The sequence below is a fragment of the Electrophorus electricus genome, unplaced genomic scaffold, assembly GCF_041902795.1.
Source record: "Electrophorus electricus isolate QZ-2024a unplaced genomic scaffold, ASM4190279v1 Scaffold108, whole genome shotgun sequence".
Taxonomy (NCBI): Eukaryota; Metazoa; Chordata; class Actinopteri; order Gymnotiformes; family Gymnotidae; genus Electrophorus; species Electrophorus electricus.
This window is the reverse complement of record NW_027658390.1, coordinates 230991-240990: the sequence shown is the minus strand read 5'-3', so window position 1 is coordinate 240990 and position 10000 is coordinate 230991. Positions and strand designations below refer to the sequence as shown.

The window sequence follows — 10000 nt, the reverse complement described above, 5'->3', positions numbered from 1 at the left end:
AAGTGTGCCCAGGCCCAGAGCTACTTTGCTGGGCATGACTGTGTTTGACCTCTTGGGCCTGGAAGTCTGGTGGTAGTAGTAGTATGATTTAAAGGCACAAAGTGATTGAAGTGTGCCCAGGCCCAGAGCTACTTTGCTGGGCATGAATGTGTTTGAACTCTTGGGCCTGGAAGTCTGGTAGTAGTAGTAGTAGTAGTAGTAGTAGTAGTAGTAGTAGTAGTAGTATGATTTAAAGGTACAAAGTGAATGAAGTGTGCCCAGGCCCAGAGCTACTTTGCTGGGCATGACTGTGTTTGACCTCTTGGCTCTGGAAGTCTATTTCTAGGCTTATATAAAGGGTCAAACTTCTTGAAGTGTGCCCAGGCCCAGAGCTACTTTGCTGGGCATGACTGTGTTTGACCTCTGGGGCCTGGAAGTCTGGTAGTAGTAGTATGATTTAAAGGCACAAAGTGATTGAAGTGTGCCCAGGCCCAGAGCTACTTTGCTGGGCATGACTGTGTTTGACCTCTTGGGCCTGGAAGTCTGGTAGTAGTAGTAGTAGTAGTAGTAGTAGTAGTAGTAGTAGTATGATTTAAAGGTACAAAGTGAATGAAGTGTGCCCAGGCCCAGAGCTACTTTGCTGGGCATGACTGTGTTTGACGTCTTGGGCCTGGAAGTCTGGTAGTAGTAGTATGATTTAAAGGTACAAAGTGAATGAAGTGTGCCCAGGCCCAGAGCTACTTTGCTGGGCATGACTGTGTTTGACCTCTTGGCTCTGGAAGTCTATTTCTAGGCTTATATAAAGGGTCAAACTTCTTGAAGTGTGCCCAGGCCCAGAGCTACTTTGCTGGGCATGACTGTGTTTGACCTCTGGGGCCTGGAAGTCTGGTAGTAGTAGTATGATTTAAAGGCACAAAGTGATTGAAGTGTGCCCAGGCCCAGAGCTACTTTGCTGGGCATGAATGTGTTTGAACTCTTGGGCCTGGAAGTCTATTTCTAGGCTTATATAAAGGGTCAAACTTCTTGAAGTGTGCCCAGGCCCAGAGCTACTTTGCTGGGCATGACTGTGTTTGACCTCTTGGGCCTGGAAGTCTGGTAGTAGTAGTAGTAGTAGTAGTAGTAGTAGTAGTAGTAGTAGTAGTATGATTTAAAGGTACAAAGTGAATGAAGTGTGCCCAGGCCCACAGCTACTTTGCTGGGCATGACTGTGTTTGACCTCTTGGGCCTGAAAGTCTATTTCTAGGCTTATATAAAGGGTCAAACTTCTTGAAGTGTGCCCAGGCCCAGAGCTACTTTGCTGGGCATGACTGTGTTTGACCTCTGGGGCCTGGAAGTCTGGTAGTAGTAGTATGATTTAAAGACACAAAGTGATTGAAGTGTGCCCAGGCCCAGAGCTACTTTGCTGGGCATGAATGTGTTTGAACTCTTGGGCCTGGAAGTCTGGTAGTAGTAGTATGATTTAAAGGTACAAAGTGAATGAAGTGTGCCCAGGCCCAGAGCTACTTTGCTGGGCATGACTGTGTTTGACCTCTTGGCTCTGGAAGTCTATTTCTAGGCTTATATAAAGGGTCAAACTTCTTGAAGTGTGCCCAGGCCCAGAGCTACTTTGCTGGGCATGACTGTGTTTGACCTCTGGGGCCTGGAAGTCTGGTAGTAGTAGTATGATTTAAAGGCACAAAGTGATTGAAGTGTGCCCAGGCCCAGAGCTACTTTGCTGGGCATGATTCTGTGACCTCTTGGGTCTGGAAATGTGGTACTTTGAAGGATTAAAAGAGTGAAACGGTCTGAAGTGTGCGCAGGTGTAAAGCAACCTTGCTAGGCATGAAGGTGTGACCTCCAGGGCCTGGAAGTCTGGTGGTAGTAGTAGTATGATTTAAAGGCACAAAGTGATTGAAGTGTGCCCAGGCCCAGAGCTACTTTGCTGGGCATGACTGTGTTTGACCTCTTGGGCCTGGAAGTCTGGTGGTAGTAGTAGTATGATTTAAAGGCACAAAGTGATTGAAGTGTGCCCAGGCCCAGAGCTACTTTGCTGGGCATGAATGTGTTTGAACTCTTGGGCCTGGAAGTCTGGTAGTAGTAGTAGTAGTAGTAGTAGTAGTAGTAGTAGTAGTAGTAGTATGATTTAAAGGTACAAAGTGAATGAAGTGTGCCCAGGCCCAGAGCTACTTTGCTGGGCATGACTGTGTTTGACCTCTTGGCTCTGGAAGTCTATTTCTAGGCTTATATAAAGGGTCAAACTTCTTGAAGTGTGCCCAGGCCCAGAGCTACTTTGCTGAGCATGACTGTGTTTGACCTCTGGGGCCTGGAAGTCTGGTAGTAGTAGTATGATTTAAAGGCACAAAGTGATTGAAGTGTGCCCAGGCCCAGAGCTACTTTGCTGGGCATGACTGTGTTTGACCTCTTGGGCCTGGAAGTCTGGTAGTAGTAGTAGTAGTAGTAGTAGTAGTAGTAGTAGTAGTATGATTTAAAGGTACAAAGTGAATGAAGTGTGCCCAGGCCCAGAGCTACTTTGCTGGGCATGACTGTGTTTGACGTCTTGGGCCTGGAAGTCTGGTAGTAGTAGTATGATTTAAAGGTACAAAGTGAATGAAGTGTGCCCAGGCCCAGAGCTACTTTGCTGGGCATGACTGTGTTTGACCTCTTGGCTCTGGAAGTCTATTTCTAGGCTTATATAAAGGGTCAAACATCTTGAAGTGTGCCCAGGCCCAGAGCTACTTTGCTGGGCATGAATGTGTTTGAACTCTTGGGCCTGGAAGTCTGGTGGTAGTAGTAGTATGATTTAAAGGCACAAAGTGATTGAAGTGTGCCCAGGCCCAGAGCTACTTTGCTGTGCATGACTGTGGTTGACCTCTTGGCCCTGGAAGTCTATTTCTAGGCTTATATAAAGGGTCAAACTTCTTGAAGTGTGCCCAGGCCCAGAGCTACTTTGCTGTGTATGACTGTGTGACCTCTTGGCCCTGGAATTCTGGTGGTAGTAGTAGTATGATTTAAAGGCACAAAGTGAATGAAGTGTGCCCAGGCCCAGAGCTACTTTGCTGGGCATGACTGTGTTTGACCTCTTGGGCCTGGAAGTCTGGTAGTAGTAGTATGATTTAAAGGCACAAAGTGATTGAAGTGTGCCCAGGCCCAGAGCTACTTTGCTGGGCATGAATGTGTTTGACCTCTTGGGCCTGGAAGTCTGGTGGTAGTAGTAGTATGATTTAAAGGTACAAAGTGAATGAAGTGTGCCCAGGCCCAGAGCTACTTTGCTGGGCATGACTGTGTTTGACCTCTTGGGCCTGGAAGTCTGGTGGTAGTAGTAGTATGATTTAAAGGTACAAAGTGAATGAAGTGTGCCCAGGCCCAGAGCCAGGCCTGGGCAGCAGGGGGCGCTCCTGGCCATGCCCAGCGAGTTTCGTGCGAATCGGACCTGGTCCGGAAGAGATACGAAGGGAAAACTCATTACTCGTCGGGGTGGCACATCCAGGCTCTCGACCCTCCCAAAGCGTCCGACCAGGGTGCACCCTGCCGGGCATGGTTAGCCGCCAGCCCCCTTCCTGGAGGTCTGGTTGGCACGGGGTTTTGATTTTTCGGTTTCATATCTCTGGGCTCCTTGGGAGCAGAAAGTCGGTTGAGGGCCCTTTGGAAAGAGCCGGGGCTGCCGTTTAACGCTGTCCAAGCGGCAGGCGAAGCGCACCCACCGTTTTTACGCTATGATTTTTTAAAACCGCCGGGGCGGCAAACACAGGGCCGGTCGGGTTTGAAGACGAATATCTCTTCGGCCCTTGGGAGGAGAGAAGCAGCGCGGGTCACCTTTGAACGCGCTCGCTGCCAGGAACGTCTGGCGTAAAAGTTTCGTGGGAATCGGACGTTCCTAGGCTGAGAAGCGAGCGCCCGCCCTCGGGCGGTCGGGGGCCCCTTTCTCATTCCCCGTCTGGGCTAAAAATACGAGGTCAGACCCGATGGACTCGGGAGACTGGAGAGTACCAGGGAGACCCTGGAAGCAGGCGACCCGACCCACGCTTCGCTGTCTCCTCGGCCCTCGGGAGTAGAAGCGCGGGGACGGTGGCGTGGGCAGCAGGGGGCGCTCCTGGCCATGCCCAGCGAGTTTCGTGCGAATCGGACCTGGTCCGGAAGAGATACGAAGGGAAAACTCATTACTCGTCGGGGTGGCACATCCAGGCTCTCGACCCTCCCAAAGCGTCCGACCAGGGTGCACCCTGCCGGGCATGGTTAGCCGCCAGCCCCCTTCCTGGAGGTCTGGTTGGCACGGGGTTTTGATTTTTCGGTTTCATATCTCTGGGCTCCTTGGGAGCAGAAAGTCGGTTGAGGGCCCTTTGGAAAGAGCCGGGGCTGCCGTTTAACGCTGTCCAAGCGGCAGGCGAAGCGCACCCACCGTTTTTACGCTATGATTTTTTAAAACCGCCGGGGCGGCAAACACAGGGCCGGTCGGGTTTGAAGACGAATATCTCTTCGGCCCTTGGGAGGAGAGAAGCAGCGCGGGTCACCTTTGAACGCGCTCGCTGCCAGGAACGTCTGGCGTAAAAGTTTCGTGGGAATCGGACGTTCCTAGGCTGAGAAGCGAGCGCCCGCCCTCGGGCGGTCGGGGGCCCCTTTCTCATTCCCCGTCTGGGCTAAAAATACGAGGTCGGACCCGATGGACTCGGGAGACTGGAGAGTACCAGGGAGACCCTGGAAGCAGGCGACCCGACCCACGCTTCGCTGTCTCCTCGGCCCTCGGGAGTAGAAGCGCGGGGACGGTGGCGTGGGCAGCAGGGGGCGCTCCTGGCCATGCCCAGCGAGTTTCGTGCGAATCGGACCTGGTCCGGAAGAGATACGAAGGGAAAACTCATTACTCGTCGGGGTGGCACATCCAGGCTCTCGACCCTCCCGAAGTGTCCGACCAGGGTGCACCCTGCTGGGCTAAGAGAACAGCCAGGTGAACCCTGGAGGTTCCGAACTCCAGACCCCTGGACCCGACGGCTCAGTCCGCCTCAGGTGCACTACAGAGGTCCTCGGGCTGTCCCTGAGTGCATTAAAACGGAAATCAGAATTACTCCCCCGGGTGGCACTTCCAGGCTCTCGACCCTCCCAAAGTGTCCGACCAGGGTGCACCCTGCTGGGCATGGTTAGCCGCCAGCCCCCTTCCTGGAGGTCTGGTTGGCACGGGGTTTTGCAAATAGGTCCCGTCGGGTATATGGGAGAGCAAAGAGAATCAATGGGGTCCAAGCACTAAATTCATCCAGTGGCGTTCTCTGGAAGCCCAAGGGGAGTCCGAGGGGTGTTCGGCCGGCAAGGGGAGCTCTCCCTCGGACACATGATCAAACGCCTGTCCCCTACCGGAAAGTGGTGTGCTCTGGATGCCCCCCCCCCCCATCCCCCGAGGGGGGTGCTTATCCCGCGAGGGGAGCCCTCCTCGGGTTAAGTGAACCATCATGCCGATTCCCCTATGGAAGTGGGCACATCCAGGCACACAGTCTGCTTTGCTCTCCCCGACCCGAGTGCGTCTGTTGGGCTGAGTGTACGCCCAGGCAACTGGATCCAATGGCTCAGTCCGCCGCAGCGTGCTTCGACGATGGGTCGTACAGCCATGCCACCAGGGTGGGCGTGTTTGTAAATGTACCAGTGGATTCTCGTCGGCCTGCCACATCCATGGTATCGACCCACCAGGCCTGTCCGACCAGGGGTTGACCCTGGACGGGCACGGTCTGTGGTTTGGCCCTTGTCCTAGATGAAATCGGGCACGGGGTTTTCTGGCCAGGTACCATCGGGTTACTGGGAGAGCGGCTTCGGTCTCCAGGTGAGACCAATGGTGAAGCAGCACGAGGCAATGGAGAGCATGCAAAGCGATGGGGAAGCCATGCACGGCAATGGCCACGAAAAAAAAAAAAAAATCACCACGGAAGGAACGTGAAGAACAAGGAGGAGTGTAGTGACACTGCCCAAAGCTGCCCGGTGTTGCAGGGGTCTATTGGTGTGTTGCTTCCTTGTTTGGTAGAGTGGAGTACCAGACCCGCCAGGGGTAGGCAAACCATTCCCCCTACGGTAAGTGAGGAGCCAGCCATTTGACGAGCGGGTGTCCACGTGTACGGGTGCGAGCGCTATCCCCCCACACGGGGTTAGGCCACGGCCTTAGGTGGACGTCTGCCGACCAGCCCCGGCTGATCCAGAACTTCTGATGTGGAGAGCGGTTTTGACAGATCCTCCCTGGTTCTAGCGGGTCAAGCCTCTGATGGGGGGTGGGGGTTATTTGTAACCCATCCCAGAACTCTCTGGGGGAGACTCAGACGGCCAGTCTGTCTACTCAGTTGTCCTATACTGGTGTCTGTGGTTTGGGAGGAAGGGAGTGCCCTGCTTTGTTGGCCTCCTCTTCAAAACTACCTGGGCCCACGAATCACTCTTCTTGGTTACATCACGAAACGTAGGTTGAGCGAGGCTAGGGGGGAGGGAATTCGACGAGGTCTTTCCCTTGTCCCCCCACCAGCGGCCCACGAAAATCAAAACGGCGTGAAGAGAGGGAACGCCGAAAGCACCTGGAGTCGGCCGTCCGCACCTCCGGAGGAGGTGGACGGGGTACGGTGCGGGCATGACCGGATGGGACAGCTTTGCATCAAGGTGAGAGGTCGGCGTCCGAAGGCCAGAGGGCGGTGCGCGAGCACGTTTACACTGGCCGCGGAAGCTGTCCTGGGTAGCCCTGTATGGCGTCTGGACCTGACGGCGCACGCACTTACAACCCGCTGCTTCCTAGCCCCCGGAAGGGGAGGCGGATGTCACTCGTGGTTCATCCCAGACCACGGTGCAAACTACCTGGTTGATCCTGCCAGTAACATATGCTTGTCTCAAAGATTAAGCCATGCAGGTCTAAGTGCACACGGCCGGTACAGTGAAACTGCGAATGGCTCATTAAATCAGTTATGGTTCCTTTGATCGCTCCACACGTTACTCGGATAACTGTGGTAATTCTAGAGCTAATACATGCAAACGAGCGCTGACCCTTCGGGGGATGCGTGCATTTATCAGACCCAAAACCCATCCGGGGGGCTCGGGCCCCCCGGCCGCTTTGGTGACTCTAGATAACCTCGGGCCGATCGCGCGCCCTCCGCGGCGGCGACGTCTCATTCGAATGTCTGCCCTATCAACTTTCGATGGTACCATAGTCGGCTACCATGGTGACCACGGGTAACGGGGAATCAGGGTTCGATTCCGGAGAGGGAGCCTGAGAAACGGCTACCACATCCAAGGAAGGCAGCAGGCGCGCAAATTACCCATTCCCGACACGGGGAGGTAGTGACGAAAAATAACGATACAGGTCTCTTTCGAGGCCCTGTAATCGGAATGAGCGTATCCTAAACCCATGGGTGAGGACCCATTGGAGGGCAAGTCTGGTGCCAGCAGCCGCGGTAATTCCAGCTCCAATAGCGTATATTAAAGTTGCTGCAGTTAAAAAGCTCGTAGTTGGATGTCGGGAGTGGGCTGGCGGTCCGCCGCGAGGCGTGCCACCGCCTGTCTCAGACCCTGTCTCCCGGTGCCCCCCGGATGCCCTTGGCTGGGTGTCCGGACGGGGCTCGGAGCGTTTACTTTGAAAAAATTAGAGTGTTCAAAGCGGGCCCGCTTCTCGCCTGAATACCTGAGCTAGGAATAATGGAATAGGACTCCGGTTCTATTTTGTGGGTTTCCTGAACCAGGGCCATGATTAAGAGGGACGGCCGGGGGCATTCGTATTGCGCCGCTAGAGGTGAAATTCTTGGACCGGCGCAAGACGGACGAAAGCGAAAGCATTTGCCAAGAATGTTTTCATTAATCAAGAACGAAAGTCGGAGGTTCGAAGACGATCAGATACCGTCGTAGTTCCGACCGTAAACTATGCCGACCCGCGATCCGGCGGCGTTATTCCCATGACCCGCCGGGCAGCGTGAGGGAAACCACGAGTCTGTGGGTTCCGGGGGGAGTATGGTTGCAAAGCTGAAACTTAAAGGAATTGACGGAAGGGCACCACCAGGAGTGGAGCCTGCGGCTTAATTTGACTCAACACGGGAAACCTCACCCGGCCCGGACACGGAAAGGATTGACAGATTGATAGCTCTTTCTCGATTCTGTGGGTGGTGGTGCATGGCCGTTCTTAGTTGGTGGAGCGATTTGTCTGGTTAATTCCGATAACGAACGAGACTCCGGCATGCTAAATAGTTACGCGGCCCTCCGCGGTCGGCGTCAAACTTCTTAGAGGGACAAGTGGCGTTCAGCCACGCGAGATGGAGCAATAACAGGTCTGTGATGCCCTTAGATGTCCGGGGCTGCACGCGCGCCACAATGGTTGGATCAGCGTGTGCCTACCCTACACCGAGAGGTGCGGGTAATCCGCTGAACCCCATTCGTGATGGGGACTGGGGATTGCAATTATTCCCCATGAACGAGGAATTCCCAGTAAGCGCGGGTCATAAGCTCGCGTTGATTAAGTCCCTGCCCTTTGTACACACCGCCCGTCGCTACTACCGATCGGATGGTTTAGTGAGGTCCTCGGATCGGCCCCGCCGGGGCTCCTCGCGGGCCTTGGCGGAGCGCCGAGAAGTCGATCAAACTTGACTATCTAGAGGAAGTAAAAGTCGTAACAAGGTTTTCGTAGGTGAACCTGCGAAAGGATCATTAACGGGTAACGCTGTCCGGCGTGCCTCCTCTCCCGACCCCCTCGACTTCGCCGTCCCCCCGCGTCGGGGCCCAGGGTCGAAAGGGTCTTCGGGGTTGCTGTTACACGTGGTCGCTTGCAGGTCAGGCTGGACAGAAGGCATAAAGGAGGAGCCTAGTCCCTCCCACCCCTTCCTCGTCCTCCGCCTCTTCCTCCGCGTCGTCCTTCAGCACCCCCCCCCCGCAGGCCCCGGTATTCTCTGGGTTCCAGCGCGAGAGACGCGTCGTTCAAAAAACTCGGCGTCCCCGCTCGTCGGGCGAAGGCCGGTTTCCCCTCACCTTGCCGGCAGGAGAAGCGCCTGCGAGTCGAGCGGGTCGTACGGGTCCGTCCCGCGCCCTCCCTCTCGCTCGCACGGCCGCTGCCTCCGTCCACCGCGAGGGGTTTTCCTATTTTGTTGTCCTTGTCATTCATCCCCGTCCCCTTGCTCGCTGACGAGCGGACTTTCCGGGGGGGGTTGCGAGCGCTGCTCCTCGTGGGGCAGGCCATGGCCCTTCCTGTGTTCGTCCGCCCACCGGCGTCCTGGGGCGTGGTGGTGGTGGGTGGCGCAGCCGGTTCCCCTGCTTCTCTCTCTCAGAAAGGAGTCTCAGGGGGACCCCCGGCAGGTACCTAGGGCTTGGCCCACGCTACGTGAGTTCCACCCCTTTCGAGGGGTCGGACGGGGCGGGCGCGGAGGGCCGCGGTTCAAAGACTGACTCGTCTGCCACGTGGGGCGTGTGGGCAAAGCGCAACCCCGCGCCCGTTTCAACACTCGCAGACGGGGGCGCCTGACCGGTTGGTGAAACCTTTTAAACCTGTCTTTGTAGTCGTGGTGAAAGACCTAAACTGAGCCTGAAATAAAAGAGTACAACTCTTAGCGGTGGATCACTTGGCTCGTGCGTCGATGAAGAACGCAGCCAGCTGCGAGAACTAATGTGAATTGCAGGACACATTGATCATCGACATTTCGAACGCACATTGCGGCCCCGGGTCCATCCCGGGGCTACGCCTGTCTGAGGGTCGCTATTCCTATCTGTCGGACCTGCCTTCTCAGGCGGGACCGCGGTTGGAGGTTCGTAGGTGGGGGGGTGCCCCCTGGCCTCCGTCTTCCTAAAAGCAGACGGTTCCCGGTCGCTGTCTCGGTGAGATCCGGTCGGTGGGTTCGCTGCGGTTGAGTGCCCGTTCTCCGTGCACAAGCTTCTCCTCCCCCGCTTCGGTTCGTTTCGGTTCGTTTCGGCTCCGCTCCTGGCCTGGCCAGGAACGTGGTCCCCTGCGCCCGAGAAAGAAGCGAGCGTGGCTGCCGGTGGGTTCTCTCCGCTTTGGCTGCCCACGTTTTCGCTTCTTTTCTCACCCCCTGCGCAGGCGGATCACGGAAAGGTGTCTGTT

At 55.6% G+C, this 10000-nt stretch overlaps 2 non-coding genes across 2 annotated transcripts; both read left to right on the top strand.

Annotated features, from left to right (window-relative positions):
• Positions 1-6762: 6762 nt before the first annotated feature.
• On the top strand, positions 6763-8601 carry LOC145654022 (18S ribosomal RNA). The gene has a single exon (XR_014120254.1). It is a non-coding gene; the product is annotated as an 18S ribosomal RNA (ribosomal RNA).
• Positions 8602-9483: 882 nt separating this feature from the next.
• Positions 9484-9637, top strand: LOC145654012 (5.8S ribosomal RNA). Its single transcript, XR_014120244.1, has one exon. It is a non-coding gene; the product is annotated as a 5.8S ribosomal RNA (ribosomal RNA).
• Positions 9638-10000: the final 363 nt, after the last annotated feature.